Source organism: Parambassis ranga, chromosome 2, assembly GCF_900634625.1.
Source record: "Parambassis ranga chromosome 2, fParRan2.1, whole genome shotgun sequence".
Taxonomy (NCBI): domain Eukaryota; kingdom Metazoa; phylum Chordata; class Actinopteri; family Ambassidae; genus Parambassis; species Parambassis ranga.
In genome coordinates this window covers 10,358-36,836 of record NC_041023.1, presented here as the reverse complement: position 1 = coordinate 36,836, position 26,479 = coordinate 10,358, and the positions used below count along the sequence as shown (strand labels likewise).

General features: G+C 46.5%; 2 long non-coding RNA genes across 2 annotated transcripts; one reads left to right on the top strand and one right to left on the bottom strand.

Annotated features, from left to right (window-relative positions):
• Nucleotides 1–3,000: 3,000 nt before the first annotated feature.
• On the top strand, nucleotides 3,001–3,429 carry LOC114432564 (uncharacterized). The gene is made up of 3 exons (XR_003670289.1): nucleotides 3,001–3,091; nucleotides 3,181–3,228; nucleotides 3,320–3,429. It is a non-coding gene; the product is annotated as an uncharacterized LOC114432564 (long non-coding RNA).
• Nucleotides 3,430–17,539: 14,110 nt separating this feature from the next.
• Nucleotides 17,540–24,648, bottom strand: LOC114431721 (uncharacterized). The gene is made up of 3 exons (XR_003670193.1): nucleotides 24,046–24,648; nucleotides 20,300–20,426; nucleotides 17,540–17,957 (listed from the first exon to the last, which is right to left on the bottom strand). It is a non-coding gene; the product is annotated as an uncharacterized LOC114431721 (long non-coding RNA).
• Nucleotides 24,649–26,479: the final 1,831 nt, after the last annotated feature.

Here is a 26,479-nt window from a genome sequence, read left to right as displayed (position 1 = left end):
TTTCACCTCATGTTTTCTCCCCTCACGCAGGCGGTATAGTGTAGTGATAAAAATTATATTATTCATAGTATAATTAAATAAACTAACATAGATACATAAACTAAGATACATAGATAAATAAGACTACATAGATAAATAAATTAAAAGTAGTGTTCGTAGTGGAAAGGCGTGACAAAGAAATTAGGTTAACCTAAATAATTATGTCAGTAGACGACTAAAATAGGCTCAATAAAAATAAAATAGATGTTTAAATAGAGTCAGGGTCCCTAACTATAATAACTATAATATATAGATTTATATATAATATAAAATTAGTATTAGAGCGTTAAGGTAGGATTAAGTAAGATTAAATTAGTGTTTAGGGACGACAGGTGTGTAGGAGGTTGTTGTTTAGGGGGTGTGTGGATGCCGGCATCTGGTTAGTGTTGTTGTTGTGGTGGTTCTGTGTTGTGGGTTTGTTGTGTCTTACCATGTGTTACTGTGGTTTTTGGTGGATTGGATTGGTTTGATGGATTGGTTTGATGGATTGGTTTGATGGATTGGTTTGATTGATGGTTTTTTTTTGTTGACTGTGAATGGTCAACACCCAAAGGGGGAATGAATAGTGTGATGCTACAACACTAGCAGCCTTGACCAGTTTTGAAACGCTGAAATGAAAATGTTGACAGCAAAGCACATGTGACAAATGAATCCACGTGGACAGAAAATCAAAAGAAATGGATCAACTTTGCATTGAATGGAACAGCTCATGACTCCTTAAAGGAAGAAGCATTGTGAGGATCTCTGAAGAGTTGAAGACGAGAAGAAGAAATGATCCATGCTTTCAGCAACTGCATCAGAACCTGGACAAACCTTCTGGATCATACACTCAGTGTGTGTGCCACGTCAACATGATGACGAGCAGCATCACACCAATGTCCAATCAATCAGCAATTGTTGTGGAAACTTGAAGTCCATTTCTGAGGAGATGGGGAGACAGGCGTTTAATACGTCTGCAGGACGGGTGCTCCTGAACTGATGTAGGAGCTTTGGGAGGCGTTAGCTTGGAAATAGGACAATGTAGGGCAGAAAACAAACGAATGATAGTGTAGGAGAGACTAAATTAAACCATTAGGCGCTGTGACAGGAAGCATATAAAATAGGACAATGTAGCAGAGCTAGGAGTTAAATTAAACCATTAGGTGCTGTGACAGGAAGCATATAAAATAGAACAATGTAGGAGAGGTAGGAGTTAAATTAAACCATTAGGTGCTGTGACAGGAAGCATATAAAATAGGACAAACATTCGTCGTTATCTAGCCAAAAATCCAATAAAACGTGATGTGATTAAGTAGGCGTTTAAAGTCTGTGCTTCGTTACCACGTGCTAGCAGCATAGTAAGAAAAGGACGTCAGGAAAACATGGCCTAGACCTTATTTACTAGTAGATCAAATTTATAATATATATAACTTTAATGGCTAAGTAGGGTAGGAGAGAGTTAGTAGTTATAAGTAACATTAGGGATGCAGACGTTATGTTAGCTGGTAGCTAGTGGTTATAGGTTATTGGTGCTGGGCATTTGGTTTGTTGTGATGGTTGTAGGTGGGTTGTTGACGATGGGCTAGTTGTTGGTCTTGTGGAGTTGTTTGGTGTAAAATGCCCAGAGTAGTTTTTTAGTGTAATAAATAGGACAGGATACCAGGCAAACTAGTCAAAGCGGTAGTGTAGAGGCTAGAATTAATGGCCCAAACCTGGCGTCCTGAAAGTGAAGTTTAGATGTTGCGTATATCACCTTATATGGTGGCAAAACGTGGTTTGTTAAGTAGCACGTGCGTCATTAGTGTTTTAACAGAGCGTAAGAAAAATAGTCCTTTAGGTTAATTTGGAGAATCTTCATCAACAATAAGAGTAGTTAATAGAAGTGAGACAGATTAAAGTGTTGGTGTCTAAACTAGGCAGCAAATGAAATGTCAGTGTTCCCTTTAACTGTAAATATGTCAAGTAGTTGTAGCGTACAAAGGTAAATTCTTAGAACAAACTATGCTTCCTAAAAAAAGGTGTAGCGGTAGAGCGCGTAAAGAAAGTCTAATTCAAACTTAGGACGAGCCGGTAGCCGAAAGTGTAGGGTCACTTTTCACTTTGATGTAGGCAGCTAGGTAGCATAGCCACTATGGGTGCTTTTTATCATGGGCTTTTTGGTTGTTGGAGGAAATATGAGTGCGTTCATGGCTCTTTTGTTCTTCACAGAACCGCTGATGTCACCTGGAAGGCCGGATTTCTGCAGGGAAGGTAACGTGTCTGCAACTGTTCTCTACACATGCTAGTGAGCATGCCTGTGAAGATGCCTGCTTATCACTCTGACTTTATTGTTCCACAGAACCGCTGAGTGGACACCTGGATGTCTGCAAGTGAGGTAATATGTCCGCAACTTGTTAACACATCCTGCCAGTGAAGACACTTACCATGCTGCTGTGACTCTTTTTCTTTGCAGGAGCAGAGATTCGTCACCTGGAAGGCTGGATTTCTGGGAGTAAGGTAGTGTGTTTGCAAGTCATCATAACACATCCTTCCAGTGAAGATGCTTGCTTACCAATGTGTTTTATTATGTTTTTAGCTGCACAGGACCACTGATTCGTCACCTGAGAGGTGGAATTCCTGCGAGTGTGGTAGTATATTTGCAACTCATGTTAACACATCTTTCCAGTGAAGACGCTTGCTTACCAGTCTGATTTTTATTGTTCGGCAGAACCGCTGAGTGGACACCTGGACTTCTGCAAGTGAGGTAATATGTCTGCAACTTGTTAACACAACCTGCCAGTGAAGACACTCACCATGCTGCTGTGATGTTTTTATTTTTTGACTTTGCAGGACCACTGATTTGTCGCCTCGAAGGCTGGATTTCTGCAGTATGGTAGCGTGTTTGCTAGTCATCTTAACACGTCCTTTCAGTGAACATTATTCCTTAGCACTTTTTTTCTTCACAGGACCACCGATTCATCACACCGAAGGGTGGATTTCTGCCGGTGAGGTGATGTGTCTGCAACTCATCGTAGTACATCCTACCAGTGAAGATGGGTGCAATACTGCTGTGTGACTTTAGAAGCCCGGATGTGTAGGTATTCAGTCTGCAAGTCATGGTAACGCATCCTACCCCAGCAGCTTACTTACAGTATTGCTTTGTGACCGTTTTATCCCCCGTAGGCCTTGAAGAAATGCTGAAGGACTCGGTGGCCTCTGCAGTTCAACCAGGTGCGATGAACTCCCCGTCACAGATTGTCACCAATGGCAATTAACCAAAGGAAGGTTACTGTCCTAATATGGTCTGTCCTCTCCTCCGCAGATGAAGAGCACCTTGAAGCATCTGCGCATCGTCGCCTCTGCCTGTCAGCGTGGTGTACAGTAATTGTTTTAGTGTTCTCTCTCAGACCGCACCAACAGTCTATTGCAGATGTGGAGGTAATGTAAAACCTTGTGAAACTGTAGGTATTTAACTTGTGTTTTTCTGGTGTTTTTTTTTTAAATGCAGAAATTGTTTTGAAATGTCAGAGGACTTGTTTTAGGTTTGGCCGAACACTCAAGTAGAGCGTTTTGCCCTGTCTCCGGAACCCCAATGGACAGGATTTCAAATGTCTCTCCGAGTTGGAAATCCCACCAAGACTTTGGCTCTAGATGGATTCGGCGTGCACCAACGTGCCCTGACTGTTTGACTGACTGAGGGTCTGGGTGGTATTGTGTTGTGCAATGTAGGGTCAAGGTTGTGGATGTTGTAGCTTAGATCCTAGAATGCCGGCATGTTGTTAGTTGGAGTTGAGTTTGTGGATTAGTCGATTAGTTTTGTGGGGGTTGAGGTGTGGTTTGGGTGACTTGACCGGGACTAAGAGCACACACAACAACCAAAAAAGGAGCAAGGAACGCCAAATGTGTCGCACAACAGGCACCAAGGATTTCTCAATGTAACATATGCGTGGAAACGGTTACAGCAAGGAGACATTGTGGACAAATGAAATACAAACATACTCAAACACGGTGTTGGAACAGAGCAGCACATGACTGCTAAAGTAAAGAGCAAGAATGGAAAAACGCACAGTTGCAACTACAAATGAGCAATGCTATCAGCAAACACATCCAAACCCGGATCAAAGCTGTGGACAACTGGGAAATCAATCGGTGGCATTTCAAACCAACAATGAAGGTGTCACTGTTTTAATCAAGTACTTGAACAAGGGAATTGTGGAAATGCAAGTATGGGTTCTGTGACCAACATGATATTCAAATGTGTCGGGGTGCTGGTTTTTTGGGATTTCAGCACTTTCAGAACGGTCCCTTTATACCAATGATGGGGGAAATGTGGGAAATGAATGAATAATGAATAATGTGTGTCATGGTGTGGCAAATTGCTGCTGGGTTGTCAACAAAGGTTTTGTGCTGCCTTTCACCTGGACAGGTGAGAGGTGGGGTCAGTGCTTGAAAAGGACAAAGATCCTTTTCTGGTCCCACCCCTTGCGTTTTGTGGTGTCATTGCATCGCATGGTCACGTCATTCCAGAAACCTGTGCTTTTTCTCTCTGTTTCTGTTGCTTATCTGTCAGGTACCCACTGCCACCCCAACTCCACCTAACACTGTGGTGGTGGGGGGTGGAGCAAAGGCCAGAATCTGAGCTGGGGGACAAAAGTTGACCTGCTTGTTTTTTTGGTCAATAAATGTGTTTTCCACATTTCCACAGCTTGTAAGTGTCCCTACTCTGCTAACCCTAACCCTTTAATCCCGTTTGTCATTGTCATGTTAACCTTGTTTAATAATGGTCTTCTGTACCAGAGGGGTGGTCTTGACCTGGACAGTTTTGGCCAGACTTGCGTCACCACAAACCCAAACATGCTTTTTGTAATGGATCCGTTTCAGTCAATACAGTCGTGTCCAGAATTTGCCTTTGCAGAAATGAGCACGACATGTTCGACAATCAGGGCGCGCCGTTGACGAGGAATGGTGAGTGGAGCAAGCGAAGTGTATTTTTAAATGCAGTGTGCGTTTGAGTTGGCGATTCACTGACATGTTTGTCTCTTGTCTTCCAGATGGTCCGGTGACGTCACTCCCCGGCATCGCTGCGTTCCGGCCTGCGACCTTTTGTTTATTTTTGTCAATGCCATGTTGTGAAATGACTGAATAAAAGTTGTTGATGGAAGTTTTTGTGGTTTGCTCATATTTGTGAGTTTGGAACATTGGAATGTGTTTTGATAAAGACAGATTTGAAGTTTACGCAATTGCAGGTGTTATGTTTTTGTGTGTTTTACACAGGGACTGGAGGATCTGGAGTGGGTGGTTGTGTCCTGCCAAACAGTGCCCTGGTTTCCCCTTAGTGTCAAAGCCTTGGTATTGTAGTCAATAAATTGTCCCACACAATGTTGTGTGTTTGTTTACAGTTGAGTGAGTGACATTGTTGTGATAAGGTGGCTTTAAAAAGTACAAGCAAGATGTGCCATTATAGGTTGAACGCACGTTTCGAGTGTGTGAATCATGCCATGAAGTTACAGTCATTACATAGAATCTGTATTTGAAAAAATCTATGCCATTGCTCGTCATAACAGTCATGCCAGTGGGTGCAGTCCAGCCACGCTGACGTCTCCAAAATGCTAAATGTTTGAAATGCATTGTGTGTTCATCAGTTAAATACATGATGTATTGCCTGCCATGGAAAGCTAAACACTTGATGAATCCTTTGACAGATGTTATTCCAAAGAGGTACGATGGTGAAGCTGATTTTGTTTCACTGTGTCCACAGGCCCCGCGTGTCGTCAGATGTCGATGCAGAACTGCAGTCTGGACCTGTGAGACGGCTGGAGTTGTCCTGTCTTCCCGTCAGCAGGAGGGGTTCTGGTAAAGGTTGATGACACTATTATTGGTTTTATTGTGTTAATGGCATTATTGTTATTTGTGTAGCATGTTGTGCATGAAAAGTTGTTTTAAAGAAACCCAGAGCCTCACCCCCAGATAGAAAGTCCCTTTTAATGTGAAGAAACCTTCACACTCTTGGTCGTCGAGCACTGTAGGCCGAACCGGCATGCTAGCGTGCTCTGCAGTGTAGAAGATGGAGTGTTTTTGGGTGATGTGAAAGGAAAGTTTTCAGATTTGTATCTTGTGCAAGACATGTTGTTGTGCTTTACTTTGCCAGATTAATTAGTTGTGTAAGGGTGTTGTAGGCTAGTTTGTATGTACTCAGATAGCCACTGTAGCCTCGCAGGAATGCCGTCATGTGGTAGTAGTATGTCAGATAAGTTGGACGCTGCAAGTGTTGTGCATGAAAGTAACGTTGATAATTGTAAGAGTGTTGTTTGTTTTTTGTATGCTTGTCTGCACAGAGGCATGTAGCAATTACAGGCCGATTTGACCTGATGTTTAAATTGCGTTAGACTGAAGATGAACATTGTGCCAAAAAGAGCCTAACCAAAAAAGTTGCAATCCAAAGATCCTAAAGTTAACTTGAGTTTGAGTAGTATTGGGGCTACTTTGGTGTACTGGTGGAACCAGGGAACAGACTACGGCCAGAAGCAAGGTCAGTTGTCTCAAAATGGTCTCTTGACGCAGCATTTCCTTGCAGATGAATGATCGAAGCTGTAGGTGTCCTGCACGAGTCAGCTCTTGTGAAAATTCTTGGACTTGTCCGATGAGGAGGAAAGGATTCTGATTAGGAGGAGGAGCTGCTGCCAGAGGCAGAAAGTGTTGAACTTTTTGGTGAAGTTTCCAATCAGCTTGTAGTTTTGTGAAGTGCTCACATTCTCCCTGAAGACTTTAGGAGGTCCAGCCTCCTCTTGAAAGAGCGAACACCGACTGCAGCTTTAAATGAAGCTCATTATGACGTTATGTGACGTAATGTCCGTCAAAAAGGCAGCCATTTTGGTCTTGTGCTCATCGTGCAGATAAAGCGAAAGCTGTGTTCTCTGACTCGAGACCAGTGCATTTCCTTTACTCGGCCACCTCACATTGTTGCTCAAGTAGCAGGTCATTGGCATTTGCCTCAACATGTTCCAGGAGTTCTCTCAGGAGGCGATGCTACTCCTTCATCTGGGGTATAGCCCCCTCTCTTTTCCAGTGGGGTTACACCCAGCAGGTGCTCACAGAGGTCCTTCTTATCTGGACAGACATGGTGAACAGCTGAATCAAGCTGGGCCAGTACAGAACCTGCTCATATTTCAGATTTGTGGGTTTCTGTTGAAGCTGCCATTGGAATGTGTATATGTATGCCTGGTGAGTCTGGATGTGTCATATTGGGCTTGCGGTACCAAGTACACCATGGGTCTCATTTGACGTCACCTTTCTGTTCACCTGACACGTGTAACTAACAAGGATGCAAAATAAAGATTCACACAGTGACCTGCATCCCTACCTCAGAAGCCGAAGAGATGGTAGGAAGATGTCTCACACAAGACGGCACACTGAAGGAAAGAACCAACCTCATGCCGGACCACAGCTGCGACCTGCCGGACCTCTGCCTGAACAGCACTTGCTTCCAGTACAATGGGATCACCTGTCTCCATTTGTGGCTAATCTGTACATAGAAGAAGTGGAGAGAAGAGTTCCTGTTGATACCTGGGTTAAAGACCCATGAATCGGAACGGTTCACAGAACACATCAACTCAGTGGACTTCAACATGAAGGTCACAATCTCTCTTGAAGGAAATTCTGCAGATGCTTTGCTTTAATCTTCAATCTCTTGCTTTAATCTGGCCCTTTTTTCTCCAAACTTTTGGACCTTGAGTCCTGAATGAAAGGCGCACTTGACTTTGTATGTTGGCTCAGGCTTATGAGCGGCCTTTGTTTGTCGATTTGTTTATTTATCGATTTATTTATGTATTAATTTATTTCAGGGACAGTGCATATTAAATAACAAATGTATAAATATGCCAGAGTTAGACAAAGGGCTATTTTTCATTTGTTGGTGAAACCCGAGGATCTGAACAGCTCATTTAAGTGGATCAAATGTGGATCTCTGCCTGAATATTATTAAGTGACATTAACCGATATGCTTGGACACAGCGCTCCTTAGCTATGAACTGTTGCATATGGAGGGAGTCAGTGACGGTCCTCTGGCCAGTTGTCATGTCTGCAGCGTTGCTCATATTGAATCAATGTAATGAACATCTGTGCCGGTGTTTCGAGTTGAGTGGATGATTAGTGTGTTTCACAGCCTGCGGTCGTCATGTGGATTTTGTTTTGTGCAGTGTTGCATGTTTTTTAGCAGCACATAGTCTGTGTCCTGTTTCGTTCTTGCATCCTGATTGGTTGCTAATGGTCTATGAGGGATCACTGTAGTCTAATTTTGTTCAATTCCTCTTTTGGTGGGCTCTGTGAGCTGGGAATAATCTACAAGTATATACTAAAAGTAAGTTATTGTGTAAAATGTGTCCCTGAGTGTATAATATGTGGAATGGAATGGACTGTTTTTGACATTGTAAGTTTTAGGAGAGGGGTATATATATATATACACTCCCTTACATACACATATGTAAGGGAGTGTTTCTTGTCGCTGTAGCTGAGGGGTTGAGGCTCTGGGTGTGTGAAGTGCTTTGAGACGGTTGAGATTGTGAGACGTGCTGTTGAATTGAAACAGAATTGAACTGAATGTGTTTTTTATGTAGGCTAAGGAGAAGGAGATGACGGAGATGAACAGAAATGGTGGAAATGTAAGCAAGACTGCAGGTATGTGTTTTTTCTGTATGTTGTGTAGTCGGACAGATTTGGAAGTTCTAAAGTTTATGTCTTGTTGTGTTTATGCCGTAGTCCCTGGTCCTGGTCCTGGCCCGGCCCTAGCCCTGGCCCCGGTCCTGGTCCTGGCCCTGGCCCCGGTGTGAGGAGCCACAGCAGCTGTCGATCAGGTGATGGTTTGTCCTGGTGTGAGTGTTGTGTTTCCAGTTAGCGCTCAGTAGTTAGAGATTTTGATTGTACATCAGTGTCGTTACTTTGAACCACTGTGTCCTCTGAGCGGGTCAGTACTACTTCCTCGTGTGCAGACATAGTCCATATTTTTCCAGGTCAACTTCAGAATCAGAATCAGAAATACTTCATTGATCCCAGGGGGAAATTGCTTTTATTCCAGGTGCTCCATGTATACTCAAAAAGACAGGTTAGAAATATAAATAAGGTAAAGTAATAAGCGTAAGATAAAAATAAAACCTAATAAATTCTAAACATTAATAAACATTCAAGTAAAATCCTGGCAAGTGAAGACTGAAGTCATATATAGTACTTGTACTGTGTGCAGTAAAATCTTGTCTAAATAAATCCAATATGGATAAGATTACAAGACAGTGTGTTAGATCTGATCTCAGAGGGAGGAGTTGTACAGTTTGATGGCCACAGGAAGGAAGGACCTCCTGTGGCGCTCAGTGGTGCATTTGGGAGGGATCAGTCTGGCACTGAACGTACTCCTGCACTTCAGCAGCATGTGGTGGAGAGGATGGAAGCTGTTCTCCAGGATCCCTGCAGCTCAGACAGCATCCTTCTGTCTGACACTGCACCCTTCTGATCAGTTTATTGAGTCTGTTTGTGTCCGCTGCTCTCAGTCTGCTGCCCCAGCACACAACAGCAAACAAAATGGCACTGGCAAGCACAGACTGATAGAACATCCTCAGCATAGTCCGACAGATGTTAAAGGACCGGAGCCTCCTCAGAACACAGAGGCGGCACAGAGGCGGCTCTGGCCCTTCTTGTAGAGGGCTTCTGTGTTGTTAGTCCAGTCCAGTTTATTGTCCAACACCACTCCCAGGTATTTGTAATCCTCCACAATGTCCACACTCTGTCCACCGATGGAAACTGGAGCCGCGAGTGTCTTGGTCCTCCTCAGGTCCACAACCAGCTCCCTTGTCTTTGCCACATGGAGCAGCAGATGGTTCTGCTCGCACCATGTAACAAAGCTGTCAACCACAGTCCTGTACTCAGACTCTCCACCTTTGCTGATACATCCCACTATGGCAGAGTCATCAGAAAACTTCTGAAGATGACATGACTCTGTGTGGTAGCTGAAGTCAGAGGTGTAGAGCGTGAAGAAGAAGGGAGACAGGACTGTCCCTTGTGGGGCCCCAGTGCTGCTGACCACTGTATCAGACAAACACCGCTGCATCTGCACATACTGTGGTCTACCAGTTCAGTGAGTAATGTTAGAACAGAACGAGTCAGTATATAGAACGCCTCTTTGTGTGAGGAGCATTGAAGTGGCGAGCAGTAGTCGTACGATTAACCCCACATCCCGCTGATTCAGCCAGTCAAAACGCGCCTCAATGAGACTCTGAGACATGTTTCTCTCTCCCTCTTGTCAGGTGGGTCGTGTCAGGAGAACGGCCGCCCGTTGTCGGGAGTTTCACATCCCGTTCATGGTCGTCACCACCGTGGTGCGGTACCTGCTCTGCCGGACGCCGTGAGGCATCATTGCGACGATGGCCACCTTTGGCCAGCCCGGGCTCATCGGTCCCGTTGCCAGCGTCATCCCATCAATTGTTGCCAAGACCATCAACCCCCTCATCTATATCCTGATGAACAAACAGGTGAGTTGGTGACGTGCCTGTGGTCAGGGGTCAGGGGTTAAAGTGCAGAGGTCTGCAGTGTGAACGAAGGCGGAGATTTCATATGTAAAACAAAGTCGGTGATTGGTGAGTGAGCGTAGCGTAGCTGTGTACTTGTAGTCCTTTGTGTGTCTGCATGTGTCTGCAGGCTGGATTTATGGTGAGCAGCTGCTTTTGTGACCCATCAGAAGCAGCTGTATACGAGCTAGGAAGTGTTCCAGTAAGAGGTACCAGAGGAGCTCAGAGAGGTTCTGGTGAGGGAGGCCTGTCAGCACGTCGCTGCACCTGTGTCACAGAGAGAACATGTGCACCTGGACGCACCGGGTCAGTTCAGACAAGCAACGGGCCAAACGGGTCCATGTCAGTGAATGATAGTGTTGATGTTTCAAGTAGAACCAGAGGAGGAAAGAGAAACATTGTGATGTAGAGTTGTGTAGTGTTGTTGTTGTGACGGCCCCTGTTGGAGTGGGACCAGTGATCCTGTTTGTTGGCGATGACATGCTGTGATGCGTTATAAACGAGGGATGTCCCGATCAGGTTTTTTTGCCTTTGAGTCCGAGTCCGAGTCGTTTGATTTTGAGTATGTGCCGATACCGAGTCCCGATCCGATACTTTCAAGATTCTCTATAAAGGCGGTAAATAGGATTTCAGACACGCAGCAGCTCATCGAGACCTCGCACCAAAAGTAACTGTCATACCTAGGCCTGTCACGATAACAGATTTTGCTGGGTGATTAATTGCCAAGAGAAATTATTGCGATAATCGATAATATTGTCGTTTTGAGACTATGTTCAACTAATATAATGATAACGACATATAATGCAAGTACACCCTTTAAAGATCAATAAAGTTTAATTTCTAAAGAACATTTAACACTGGAAAGGCCCCAATCATCAACATTATTATTATTTTAATAATATTAATATTATTATTATGAGTAGTGGTAGGCGTATTACCATGGCTTATCTGAGTATAGTCGATGGAGTTAAGTCAAACCAACTAGCACGTCATGAGCAACAGAGCCAAACAACACGCACTCTCTGGGAGTGGGCTGACCTGTAAGCACATGTGCTTGTGTGCGCACGCGTTTGCGTTTGCATGTGTGTATGCGCATCAGGCCGCTGCAGACAGCTGCAGTGAAACAAACGCCACCATGTAGACAGAAACACATAGAAACTGACAGCAGAGCTGGCACAAGAGGACTGGGCAAGAGGACTAGACTGGGGGGCGCTGCAGCGACTGCTGCCAGTGAGAAGGCAGAGAACTTCACTCGTATAACGCTGACTCTCTCTGAGAGCAGGTTCTATACATGAGCATGTTTAGTGTCGCGGTGAATTGTGGCAAAGTGTTGAAACGGTGTTGTGCAGCTTCACAGCTCTCTGTGTCGCTGTAACGTCCAAGCCCTGCAGCGCTGTGACGCAGACAGCGAGCTGACAGAGGTCTGCACAATGAGTTAAAAAATAAGATCTACCTGTTGATTTGACACATTTTAAGACAGAAGCCGCGGGCCAAGTCCGACGGCCTTTATACGCTACGACGCACCGGAGTGACGCCTTTTGTCATCCAGTCTGTTTGGCAGCGAGAGAGAGAGAGAGAGAGGAAAACAAACCAGCATGCAAATGTCATTTATCGCGGCCGAAAAACGGTAACAAAAAAGGTAACATCCGATTCCGATCGAGTCTGAAATCACGTAATCGGGCCCGATTTGCGATCACGTGATCGGATCGGGACATCCCTATTATAAACTGAGTGTGTTTGGTTGGTTTGACAGGAGCTGAGGCTGAAGCCTGTTAAGCAGAGCGACAGGCATGTGCGGATGCAGGTGCTATGTAAGTGTCGTGTGTGTGTAGTTTATGTTATTAACCAGACGGTGTTGTGTGTTTTTTGTGACGTTGTGTTTTGTTCCTGAAGGTCCTGCGAGGTGTTTCCTGTCGGTGTGGTAAATGTGTGTGTGTCATGTAGGTGAGAAGGTTGAGACGGTGGCATGTGTTGATTGTGTGGTGTGTGTTTTCTGCAGGCGTGTGCTGAGCTGCAGCAGGGTGAGCTGTGAGTGAGCAGCTGTAGTGTACCGGTGTTAGTAGGTAGGTATGTGTTTGTATATATATATATATATATATAATATATTGTATTATTATTGAGTGGAATATCTAAACAGGTGTACAGAGGCACTTTTCCAGCAGCCATCACTCCTGTGTTGTAATAAAAAAATGAATCCGGATTATTTATGGCATTTAGCCGATAACGATGAATTGATGACAGTGGCCCTGACGTGTTTTTGACTCTAAATCTCCACATGGTTGTAAAATGATCCTGACAAATCATCAGTCAAGTGCCTTCATTGTAACAGGTGAAAGTAGTGATTAGGCAGCAAGCAGCCATGTTTGAAATATGTATTGATAAGAGATGCACAAAGTGCTTCAAAGTAATAATGAAGCAAACATTTCAAGTAAGTTTGTCGTTCAGATGTTGTTATGTTAAGGTCACAGAGCAGAGCATAGTAACATTCAAATGAAACGGGACAAATAAGTTCAGAGAGTTCAGTTGCAATTAACATGGACATGCAGGATGTAGATATGCATGTATAAATAGATATGTGTGTGTATATATATATATATATATATATATATATATGTATGTATATATGCATGCATGCATATATGTATATATATATATATATATATATATATATATATATATATATATATATATATATATATATATATATATATATATATATATACATACATATACATATATGCATGCATGCAGTGGTGTTTGTTGCTTTGAAGTAGCTGTTGCCCAAGCACATGTAATTGAGTGGAATGTGTGTTGTGTAGGTCAAGGAGAAGAGTGTGATGAAGCTTCTGAGTGATGTCATAATGCAGGTGTGTGTTGTGTCTGTGAGCATGAGTGTGTTGTCAGAGATGAGTTTGTGTAAGTAGATAGATGTGTAGTCCTGAAGTGTTAAAGTTTATGTCTTTGTGTGGTAGGCCCGGGTTATGGTAACAGAAGTGTGACAGCCAGCGTCAGCAGCTGTAGCAGCCGTGGGTCAGGTAAGGGATTATCATGTTGTGGTCAGTCCAGTTGTGACGTGTTATGTAATGTGTGTACTTGTGTTTGTGTGTACATTTGTGCAGATGTAGGAGTGAAGAGCTTGATCATGTTGATCTCTTATCTTCAGCACTGGACCTCGCCTGGGTTGTGTTTGTCATCAATGTAAGTGTTGTGTTTGTCGCTGCTGAATAACCGTGTTGTTAATGAGTGTGTTGTCGGTTTGTTGGGTGTTGGGATGTGGGCGGGGGAGCAGCAGGTTAGACCACGCCTCCTGGAGCGTTGGGAACGAGAGGGCGGTCGCTTACCTGAGGACACGTGTGTTATGTGTGTTCAGTAGTGTAAGTGTGTGGGTGACATGAAGTGTGCTGTTGCAGGTGTGTTTGAACTTGTGTGCGTTGTGTTTCAGAGGTCCTGCTGTGGTCGTTTGTGTCGGAGTGTGGAACGGGCCGGGGGTGTGAGCGTGTGTGGCAGCTGAAGGAGTCCCCCCCCCCGAGGATGTGTGGAGTGCGGTACGTTAGCGGTCGTTGAGCGGACGGATGTGTAATGAGTGGAGTTAGTGTTATTTGTATTTGTAATCCATGTGCGTTTGTGTAACGGCAGTGTTTACGTAGTGATGTGTAATATGTGTAAGTGGTGACAGCGGTTGATGTGTTTGTGTGTTTGTGTTTGCAGGCGGCCAGAGGGGCGAGTCCACGGAAGTGTGGTGCGATGTCATCGGAGACTGTGTGTTGTGTGTTTATTGTCAGGATGTCCACATTCCTCCATCAACAGTCTGCAGCTGATCCAGAAGCAGCAGCTGGAGTTGTGACAGGAAGCAGCCAAAGGGATCATATGTCTCCTGTTGTAGCGTCTCTTCACTGGCTCCCAGTGGACTGAAGAATACACCTGAAGATCCTTGTTGTAACGTACAAGGCTCTTCATGGACTTGGTCCATTGTATCTGCAGGACCTGATTGTACCATATGTTCCTAACAGGACAGTCAGATCTCTGAGGTCAGGTTTACTTGTAGTTCCTAGGATTCATCAAAGTAGAATGGGAGGACGAGCTTTCAGCTATCAGGCACCGCTATTATGGAAGCAGTTACCAATGTGGGTCCGAGAGGCAGACACTGCCTCCACCTTTAAGACTAGACTTAAAACTTTTCTGTTTAGTAAGGCGTACAGTTAGCCTTAGACGTAGTGTGTAGCACAGCTATGCTGCTCTAGGCCTACGCTGTCAGGGGCACAAACATGATCCACTGAGCAGTTTCCCCCTCACACTCTGACCTCTCCTCTACTCTCTGTAGTCTGGCTCACACTGGGTAATATCATCTCATAATGTGTGTTCACTGTCTTCCTGTAGTTCTGTGCCTCGCTCTCTCTCTCTCTCTCTCTCTCTCTCTCTCTCTCTCTCTCTCTCTCTCTCTCGCTCTCTTTGCAGGTCTCAAGACCTGCATGCTGACCTGCAGTCCGGCCCCTGATCTTTCCTGTGCTCATGGACTTCATCAGCCCCTGCTGCTCATCTTTGCTACTTATGGACTGATGATATATATAGATGTCATTACAATATAATCACTGTTTCATCTTGCTGCATGTTTGCTCCTCTCTGTCTCTCTCCTTCATCCTCTCCCCCTCTCTCTCTCTCTCTCCTTCATCCCCTCTTTCTCTCTCTCTCTCTCCCTCCCTCCCTCCCTCCCTCCCTCTCCCCCCCCTTCATCCTCTCTGACTGGCAGCAGGACTGGTCCCCCTTCAGCTGACGGGTCTTCCTCTTAAAGGGAGTGTTTCCTTGCCACAGTGCTGTTAGGGGGGTGAGACAACGTGTGATTCTAATTGCTGTATAAATAAAGTGAATTGAATTGAATTGTAATGAATAAAGGAACCCTCCTCCTGTTGTTGTATGTTGGCTGTGCAGCCATAGTGTTTGTGTAGTGTTGTGTAGATGCTGTACTGTGTAATGTCAGTGAGACTTAGTTGTGTGTTGTTATTGTGATAATGTGCTGTGTAATGTTAGTGTCACCTAGGTGTTGTTTTGACTCTATTGTATTCTTGCCTGTTCCTGTGAGCCGTGCACGGACAGTGTTGTAATTGTGTTGTAATTGTGTTGTGTGCCCTGGCTGATGCGCTAATAAAGGTTGCGGTCGGTCTTTGAAGCAGTTGTCAGTGTGCGTTTGTCCAGCTGTTGGTGATGTCACAACGTGTTGTCCCGCAGGTGAAGGACAAGTGGAGCCTGTGTACCGGTTCTGTTGTCGGCACAGTGGCTGCGGAGGTAAAGCTGCGGAGGCGAAGCTGCTTGTGTGGTAGTAGTCGAGCGTCAGTTCGATTCCCGGTTGGGACTACCCGCAAAGTGCGGCTCATGTTGGTTGGGAGGCTGTGTGCGACAATGCTGCGTACCCGAATGTTGGCCGGAATGCTGCGTGAGTCAAGTCAAAGTTGGCCGGAATGCTGCGTCTCCCTGGTGTCGTCTCGGATCAAGTACTTGTCATTAGTACTTGTAAACCGCCTCGCCTCGCCTCGCCTCGCAGAGACGAGACGAATCACGAGACTCGAGACGCTCGAGACTCCTGGAGACTCACCAACGCCAACGACTTAGACTTTGACTTTGAATTGGAATTGGAGGCGGAGGCGGGCTGGCTGGCCAAAAAATACTAAGTCCAACAATCACGCACTTCACTGTTTTCCTCAAAGTAAAACAAGCTTTATTACACTAAGTCACACAAACATTACAGAAAATTTACACTTTACATGGCTTAGACTGCAATACAACACAAACATTCAATTCACTTTTATTATTATACAGCACATATTACTTAACTTAAAGGGGGAAGCAGTCCTGCTGCTAGTCAGAGAGGATGAAGGAGAGAGAGGAGACAGAGAGAGGATGGAGGATGAAGGAGGGAGGGAGGGAGGGAGACAGAGAGAGAGAGAGAGAGGAGCAAACATGATACAGTACAGAGCAAACATGCAGCAGATGAAACAGTGATTATATTGTAATGATATCTATATATCATCAGTCCATAAATAGGAAAGATGAGCAGCAGGGGCTGATGAAGTCAATGAGCATGTATACACATATACATATGTATGCATAACAACCTACACACATACATTTTCTAATACACACAGACACCACCTGTAAAGGCACTACACTGTACACATGTTTCAACAACAAACCTGTGGTGGTGCTGACTACTAACATGTTGTCTACACAATCACACACATACAACAGTGGCACAGTGGCAGTGGTAGCAGGGTTGTCTAGTAACCGGAAGGTTGGTGGTTCAATCCCAACTCCTCCCTGTTCTTGGGCAAGACACTTCACCCTAGCCTGTGGCGCGCCTTGCTAGTCATTGTATGACACTGCTAAAGACACTAAACTATTTCCCTCTGGGATTAATACAGTATCTAAAATACATAAATACATTCTACACAGCTCTCTAAAGCTGGATCCATACTCCGCGAGACGCGTGTGTGCAGAACTCCTCATACGGCCCGCCCACTAAACTATAAGGAAAGACTTTACTGAGTTTTTTAACACACCACAAAGACTTGTGCCATGGCAAGAGGGCATTATACAGAGAGGGTGCCTGCAACAGCGTGAGATGTCCGGCAATGAGCTGTGAAGATGCAACATTAAAAGTAACAATAGCAAAGATATACAGACATTGTTAACGAGCCTATTATGCCCGGGTATGTAGGAGTATATAGAATGGTAATAACAGTCACCATCTGGTATGTGTGAATGGCTGTCTGGAGTTATTGGTGACAAATCACCCTGACTTGCCTTTCTTTCTTTCTTTTATTGCTCATCATGCAAAACCAGTATGGTCTTATCTAAATCTGTTGTATCAGCGCTGTTTATACACCTACCTATATACCTGGAGAGGCTCTTGCGCTTCTCCACTTCATCACGCCCACAATAAATTCCGACCAATCACAGCATGGTTGCCGCACAGCCTTGAAAGACAAAGTTCGGCCCAGACCCTGTGCACAGGAGTGCGGATCAGCGGGCGGTCAGAGACAAAAAATGAAGTCATTTTGTGGGCGTAACGTCTGCAGGGGGGAAAAATGTCTTTGTCTCGCGGAGTATGGATCCAGCTTAACAAACACACTTCCTAACCAGCACACGCTCAAGTGACACATGCAGACAGCACAGCACAACACAGCACAGCACACACGCACACACACACACACACACACACTCTGACCCAGACTCTACACATACACACAAGTAGCCTGGCTTCATCTGCTCCTCTATGCTTTCACCTTCCCGTGTCAGCACCTCCTCCTGACCTCTGCCGTGCTCCTCCTGGCCCCTCCTCTCCTCCTCAACGGGCGTGACCTCGGATCCATCCGCTGTGCTCTCTGGACATCCCCACTGTGACGCCCCTTCTGTCACCTGAAAGCACCAGACACACATAGATAAAGACACATCGACAAAGACACATCGACAGGACGCACGTCTTTCGCCGCATCTCTGCCACGCTCGCAAACACACTGACCTGACCTGCACACAGGCACACCAGCTGAAACTCAAAGTGACAGCAGCCATCGATAATCCTGGCACAGAGGCAGGCCGCCGCTCTCTCGTCTCGTACCCTCTCACAGGTAAGACGCAAAGACGGTGGACACCTAGAGTTACACGTAAGCAACACAGACAACACATCCACGTCAACACTAAAGCTGGATCCGTACTCCGCCAGAACACACAACTCGCACCTCGCTGCCAGCGTCGCTCCCACAAAATGACCTCGTTTCTCTCTCGGACCGCCCATTGTGCAGCGCTCTCAGACACGTGGTCCAGGCAGAACTTTTTCTCAGTGCTGTGCAGCGACCGTGCTGTGATTGGTCAAAATTTATTGTGGCCGTGATGAATGTGGAGAAGCCGAGAGCTTCTTCGGGTGCACGACACACAGACAGAGGGAGGAAGCACAGCGACCGTGGACAGTTTAGATGAGCGGCTGCCAAACGGCTTCTGGAAGGAGAAACACGGCGCACAGAGAGTCTGTCCGCAAGGTGGCGATAAAAACTAATCCCGGTAATGATCACGGTGTTACAGTGGCTGGACGCACATTAAACACCGCCAGACGGGATGTATTATTGCAGACGCTCATCCGCACGTTCACACAGACCAGAGGTCTGCTGCACTGATCTTCTATCTGTTGTCAGCTGTGCGCCCTCTTCCCTGAACGCCAGGTAACCACGACTGTGCTCGCAGTTCACAACACAACTGCATTGTCAGCCTTTTATCTGTGACGTGCCCTGTGTAGGAGCCGTATGAGGAGTTCTGCACACACACCTCTCACGCGCTACGGTACCTCCGTGCCGGAACGGTATGGAACGGCAGTAACCGTTCAACTGTCTCGCTCGCGTCACGGCCGGCCCCCTCCCCCTTTCCTGCTAAAAGCTGTGGAGAGCAGAGACTCCTTCGCACAAGTCAGGACGATGACAAACCTACAAACCGTTACAGGCCTTACGCTGTTTGGTCGGCCACGCGGGCGTACGAGCTCGCCTTCCCGACAACACGCCTCCTTCACGCAGCAGCTCATCGCAAAAGGCACGCGCTCAAAGGAGGCCTGCCCGCAGCACACACACTAACAACACACAAACCTCCCACAGAACATCACACGGAGCACGTCGTCTACGCTCCGCATGGACGCACGCTATGCCGCCGACGCTGACGACACCCAAAGTGACCCTCCTCGTTCACCGTCGACCTCACCGCCTACAGGATGTTCAAGACGTGCGCCCTGCTAAACAACGCTCTCCCGCGCTCTGACGTTCCCTCTTCTGTCATCCTCTCATCCTCCGTCCTCCTCGTGTGACAGACGCACACATATACACGGTGCGTGCTTCACAATTATCAAAATGTTTACCATCCTTCTTCAATTGGACTCCATGACACATATCAGGACTTAAACGACACTCATCTATCAAACTGGGCTGTCATCAAACAACATCTAGGACAACCTGGGTCAAAGGGTCACGCCACCGTCTCCGATGGAGGACGTTCGCACTGGAGAAAGTCGTTCCAGCTCCGTGTCGCGGCCCGTGAACCGGAAGTAGCGTGTCGCTAGCCGGATTCGCTAGCCACATTTGTGTTCGCACCTGAGCCACATTTGAGCCAATCCGGCTAGATCCGCCTCTCGTGGGTGGGTCTAGCCGGATTGAAATCAAACTGGATGCTGCCGGATTCGAGGTGTTTACGCTCAGAAAAAAAACATCTGGATAGGCCCAAATCCCGCTCCCGGGGTATTAGTGACCCGTTCCACCCCTACTTCCTAGCAGGCTTCGCTCCCATTCAAACCCTAACAACGACCCACCGACTAGTCCTGCGCATCTCCCTCTCGCACCTGGAGAATAAAGACTCCTACATCAGGATGCTCCGCATTCAAGACCTCTCAGACTACACCCGGTCCTCTGTGACTGACAGGCCTCAGTCTGTCAGGATGGGAAACAGGACTTCAGCCAGTATCCTAACAAACGTTGGCACACCGCAAGGCTGTGTCCTCGGTCCCATCCTCTACACCCTGTTCACCCATGAGTGCGTGGCCTCCCGCACAGACAACATCATCCTGAAGTTTGCAGGCGACCATCTTGAATCTTGAACATATGTAACATACAACAATACTAATCGTAACACTACATCAAACTTGTGTGGTGCTTTTTAGGACACTCAAAGACAACACGCACCCTGCAGGGTTCCCCTTCACCCAACAGATCCACTATACATGTACTCACATCTGTGCACTGCCTTCTGCTTTTCTTCAGCCACCGCTGCTGCCTCCTGATGTCAGAGGTCCTCCTGAGCCCCGCCGGGCTCATCGTGTCCTCTTCTCGCCTCCTCGTGTCTCCTGCTGTTCCGCTGCTGTGACAAACGCACAAAGACGTGTGATCAGAAACCAATATGAACCGCTGTCTGAGCTGACTGTAAACACACTGCAGTCGATAAAAACAAGAAGCACAGAATACAACGTGCGGCGCAAGTGGACTACTCCCCCGGGTCATGTCAGACCACCCAGGAGTCAAACGTATCGTTCTACATGCGGGTGCAGTTAATACCAAGAGGGGCCGATCGGAGCTGTTCCAACAATTTAAAAAACACATTTCTCTAATCTTTCAACTGGAAGCACAAACACACATTCAGCCACCTGCTCCTCCACCCAAATTATGTGTCATGAGGAAGGAAAAGAAAGCCACAGACACCCACAACCTGTCTCAGACCACACACAGGACAAAGGTTGTAGTAGATTACATTTAGCGCTCCCGAATGTTACGTCTTTGGCAGCCAAATGATTTGGAATTCGTCGCTTTATACAAAGGCATTTTAGGTGACGCTTGGTTGTAACCCTAACCCTAACCTGTGCGCTGTTCACCCGCACTTTTGTACCGTCGCCAACCCTGCCCACGGCTCCTGTTGACGACCTCGTAAGCACTTTCACTTGCAACCTTGGAGACATGCTGCACTGGTTAAAACTCAAACCAAACCAAAAAGGGCAAAAACTATGCTCCGATCCTAAAACCATCCTATTTCTCAGACAGGAGCGACAATGCTCACACATTGTTCTCTCTTATAGACACGCTGACAAACACAGGCTACAAGCTGCAGGCTAAAGTGACCCAAATCCGATTTTTTGGCACGAATGTGACCTGTATCTGATACTGCTCCATTCTGATGGATTTCTGATGCTCTTTTTGTTACATTAGTGTAACTTCTCTTTACAATCAGCAACCGATTATTATTATAAAAAACAAACAATATGAATCGTCTGTGGAAGCTATAAAAAACATCGGCCGATCCTCCGAGGCGCCCCTGTGCAGAGTATTGGCTGGTTGTCGCTCTCTTCCTGCCCTGCGTGCACCAGAGACTGGTTGGGAGGCGTGGCTTCGGGGTGAGCTCCGACACAAAGGGGCGTGTGTTTACTTTCCAAATCTGGCTGACTCTCGCTGAGTTTTCAAATTCGCCTACCCTACCTTTAACACAACCAACAGGCACCAAAGTTCACCACAACTACCTCTGCAAACACAGTCAAAGGCATAGGGCCTGGCAAAAACACTCCGCTATGAGCCGACACCTCGACACACACTCAAAGGACGAGTACTGACACGTACAAACCTCCCACACAACATAAGACACACCACAATCGACACGCACTCTGCACACCTGCTACTACTCCTATGCTCCATATGGACGCCTCTGTCTGCTATCTTGCAGGACTCTCACCTGACACTAGGGGTCAAAATGTTATGTCACGATTCTTTAATCGTAAAATCACAATCTCGATTTTAATCACAATTTGTTTTTACATTGACGCTAATTTGCATGTTTCTGTGTTGAGACTTAAGTAACTCCTAAAGTTCAATGTGATTTAGAACAAATGATCAAACTTTAATGGGAATCATATCTAAGGACAAACGGAGCTGCTGCTGTCACCTCTGTCCACCGTTTACTAGAGTCCTCATGTGGAGCCTCTTCATCAAATGCCTGCGTTATTGTTTTGGTGACGTCATCAGCTGCTGCCTCTGTCTGCATCTGATGTACACACACGGCCCTCCCACTGCACACACACACACACACACGCCCGTTCTAGTAGATCGCCGATTCCTTCAAATCCTTCACGATCATTTATCGTCAAATCGCACACCCCTACCTGAAACCCACAATCGATCCCCTTTGACTGTTCCCAAAACACAATGTTCACATACAAGCGCATACTCGACAACTCAATAAATGCACAACAGCCACAACTCACACTGCAGCTACAACTACCAAACACACATCAACAACACAACATCATTACCCAGCACCACCTAATAATAATAATAATATTGCAGTTTTCTGCTCTGTTGGGCAGGCACTCAAAGCGCTTACATTGAGATGCATTATTCTTTCACACCACATTCACACAGTGGCAGTGGTGAGCTACCAGTGGTAGCCGCAGCTCCAGGGGGAGACTGACGGAGACGTGGCTGCCAAGGTGCGCCTACGGCCTCTCCGACCACCGCCGATTCATTCGTACGCATTCACGCACTGGAGGCAATGCGGGTAAAGTGCCTTGCCCGAGGACACGCAACGATGACTAGGGAGGAGCTGGGGTCGAACCGCTGACCTTCCGGTTATTGGACAACCCTGCTCTACCACTGAGCCACTGCTGCCCTAATACCTAATGCCCTTATGAGCATGCTCTAAAACACCAAATGCAGAAATCACACACCAACTAAATGCACTTCTTATGTTACCGGCACCTGCACGAGCCACCGCTAGTAACACAACAAATACTATGACACCGACATCTATGACGCTCAAAGCAACCGTCCTCATTCACCAACAACCACATCAGCAGCTACACATGGTGAACACATGCCGCCTATTAAACGACACACACGACAGATCAGACTTACTCAGCAGTTCACCTTCACCTCAAACACAGCGCTCATTCCTTTAAGGTATGCTCACATTCACACCACACATGGTTTGAAAGACATGAGACTGCTGATGTCCACGTATACAGGTCTTTTGGAAGGAGGTTTCCACCATCATTTCAAAGTCGCTCGGTTTTTCCACTACAACACGTGTGTCTCTACCTGTTGGGATGAGCGCAGCAGACACATACCTATTGAAGGTTTTCATGGCTGCCAGTAAAAAAAAGCCTGTCCTGCTGCTGACCACTGTGTTCATATTGTGAAATACACTCACAGAAGGAAACTGGAGAGAAACGATGCAGAAAGTGTGTTCAGCTCTCGCAACTGATATTTCTTCTCATACTGTATTACATGTCTCACTTCCCAAACTCTTAGTTAGTTCCACTTGTATTGTTGTCTCTCTATGTTCCCACCGACAAAAATGACCAAAATAAAACGTTTTTAAAAAAAGAACATAAAAGTAAAATGAGTCTGTTCTGTTCTGTTGTTCTGTTAATAACACATTTAAAAAACCTCCTTCCTCATGTCCTGTCACCGTTACTGCTGTCATGCATGACGTCACGCACACTACAGACAGTGGGCACTTCTGCACATGCTCAATAAAGGCCTGCAGCCTGGAACAGTGGCTTCATGCTGGAGACACGATGCAGTTCATCTAGATCAGAGTGATTACAGTGACGACACAGTGACGACACAGCCACGGGCTCAGGCCACCTGCTCCATAAATCACTTCATCCTCACACAGGAGAGCATCCGTCAGTCAGACACTCTGCGCAGGCGCAGCGTCAACATGTTTAAGTTTACAGCGCTATGACAACTGCTGCATCTGTAACATCTGTATGAAAGCACGAGCCGATTCAAATCCATCACACCTCAGGAGAAGCGGTACCGACCCGACCCACTCCACGTGTTTCCACCACAATGTTTACATCCTACTGTACAGACTACTGTGGCCACGTGGTTCTGACTGACAGCTCGCAGAACACACGTCTCATCACTGCACCCCCACAAGCACAACACGCACTGTCCGACCCAAACAGCACCTTTGTGGATCCACTACTCACCGAGCCCGGCTGGAAAGCTGGTCCTCTGGACCGACCCCCGGCGCGTCTCCTGCCGTTTTCTCCACACTCCCACAACCTGGTTCTGTGGAGTCCAGCACGAACACAACACGCTCTGCTCCGTATCACGCCGTGGACCCGTTCCTTAGCGGGCGGGTGTTTGTGGACCCGGCGGATCCAGTTAGCCGCATAGCCGCTAATGCTAGCTCCCGGTAGCTTCTGCTTCTACAGGCGGCACCGCCAGCGTCAGCGCCGAGTCCCCCGTGGAGAAGCACATGTCTCCCACAGTGGACTGTGTCCCGCGAGGCTCCAGGTCCGTCCACAGCGCGTGTTATTGTCCGTTAGCTTCGGAGCGTCCAGCATGCGCGTGCAGCAGCGGCGCGGCGTGTGACAACAACAGTCACGTGGTCTACGGGTAGTCATTCGGACCAAACCGGCCTCCGAGCGCAGACCTGTATCATCTGGCTTCGGAACATCCGCTCACTGAGGCCTCGTCCACACGACGCGGCCGTTCGGAACCAGAACATCTGAACCCGGCTCCCTTGATATCACGGACAAACCACGACCACACGTTTCTGTGTTTACACGAGATTCTTCTGAAACGATGACGACATAGCTCCACCTCTCCCCTAACACGCATGCGCTCACTCCGACCACAACAACAATGGCGACCTACGGTGGTCCTACTTCTTCCTCGTCTTATTTTACTGCAGCTGGCGCCGCAACGTTGCGTTACTGCCCCCTGCTGGATTCGTTAGCCTACATTGTTGATACTCTGTGTTTCTCAGCGTCTTCACTGTAACTTCTCTGTCCTCCAGTCAACACTGCTGTTTGACCTTTATCTATAACAGAAGAGTTACAGTTCAGGATGAATACAGTGCAAAAACATGAATGGTCCGATTGAACGTTGTTGTAAAGAATCAGAATCAGAACCAGAAATGCTTTATTGATCCCAGGGGGAAAGTGCTTTCATTCCAGGTGCTCCGTGTATACTCAAAAAAAACAGGTTGGAAATATAAAATAAGGTAAAGTAGTAAGAGTAAAATAAAACCTAATAAATTCTAGACATTAATAAACATTCAAGTAAACTCCAGGAAGTGAAGACTGAAGTCATGTATAATACAACTAACACTGTGTGCAGTGAAATCTTGTCTACAATAAATCCAATATGCAAATAATTACAAGACAGTGTGTTAGATCTGACCTCAGAGGGAGGAGTTCAGTTTGATGGTCACAGATGTTAAAGGACCGGAGCCTCCTCAGAACACACAGGTGGCTCTGGCTCAGGGTTAGATATAGGTTTGATTTTGAATATTTGATCCGTGGTATGATTTTTCAAACAGGTTGTTGTGTAGAATTCACCAAAGCCCAACAACGCAAATATCTTCCTTTTTTCCTGGAAAACTCCGTTATGTCTTCGTTGTCCTCCCAGCTGCCGCTCGGTTCTGCTTCTCATCCATCTGCAGCGGCGGACATGGAAGGCTTCTGGTTCTAAAATCAACTTAATGAATCTGCAGTTTGACTTCAAGTCCACACAGATCACAGCACTAAAACAGAACGACTTTGCTGTCAGCCATGTGACGTGTTCCACTTTGATTTTGGGCTCGTTTCAGCAGTGTGCCGCAGAGGTCTGAGAGTTCTGATTAGAAGTTCTTTCTAAATCCCCCACAGATCAGCCTTGAAGCTTTTCATCGAGCTCTTTCTCTTTGCTCACACCTGCTGAATGAGACACATGCTCATTTACTTTGGACTTGTAATAGAATAATTTAGAGTTTATCCAACACAACAAACAGCCTAGCTTAGCACTAACGCTGGAAGGAGAGATACTGTTTGCTCAGCCTGGCTGGAAGCACAAATACAGGAAGTAGCACAATGACTGCAAGCAGGGAGAAACTGATGAGGCCCCGTTCACACTGGAGGAAGTTCATCCAGCAGATCACCGTGCAGGCTGCTGATGGAGGCTTCTATACACACAGCAGCCCTGCTGACTCTCAGTCTTCCGCTCTGGAGGAAGAGTGACACCGAAAACAGGATTTGAAAGGACCGCCTGCTTTCACTGACAGACCTCACAGGCTCCCTGCAGGTCACACGAGCAGCCCCCTGGTGGCCGAGGCCCAGTATGACAGAGGACATTTGGCATGATTTTAAACACTGTCAATAGACGCCATGTGCAGTCTGTGTTCAGAGAGTTTTCTAGAGCTGCAGCTGATGATTGTTTCATTATTGATTGATTGCCTGTGATTAATCAATCAGTGTATTCTGACATTTGATGGACAAACAGTGGACAACGTCCTGAAAAGCTTCAAACTTCCGTTCATTGATCGTTGTTGCAGCTTTAGAGCAGATGATGAGGATGTAGATGATCACTCTGTGTGTCTGTGATGACCTCATCGCCCTTCATCAGACTTTACAAATAGGCGGGACGGGATGCAGAAAC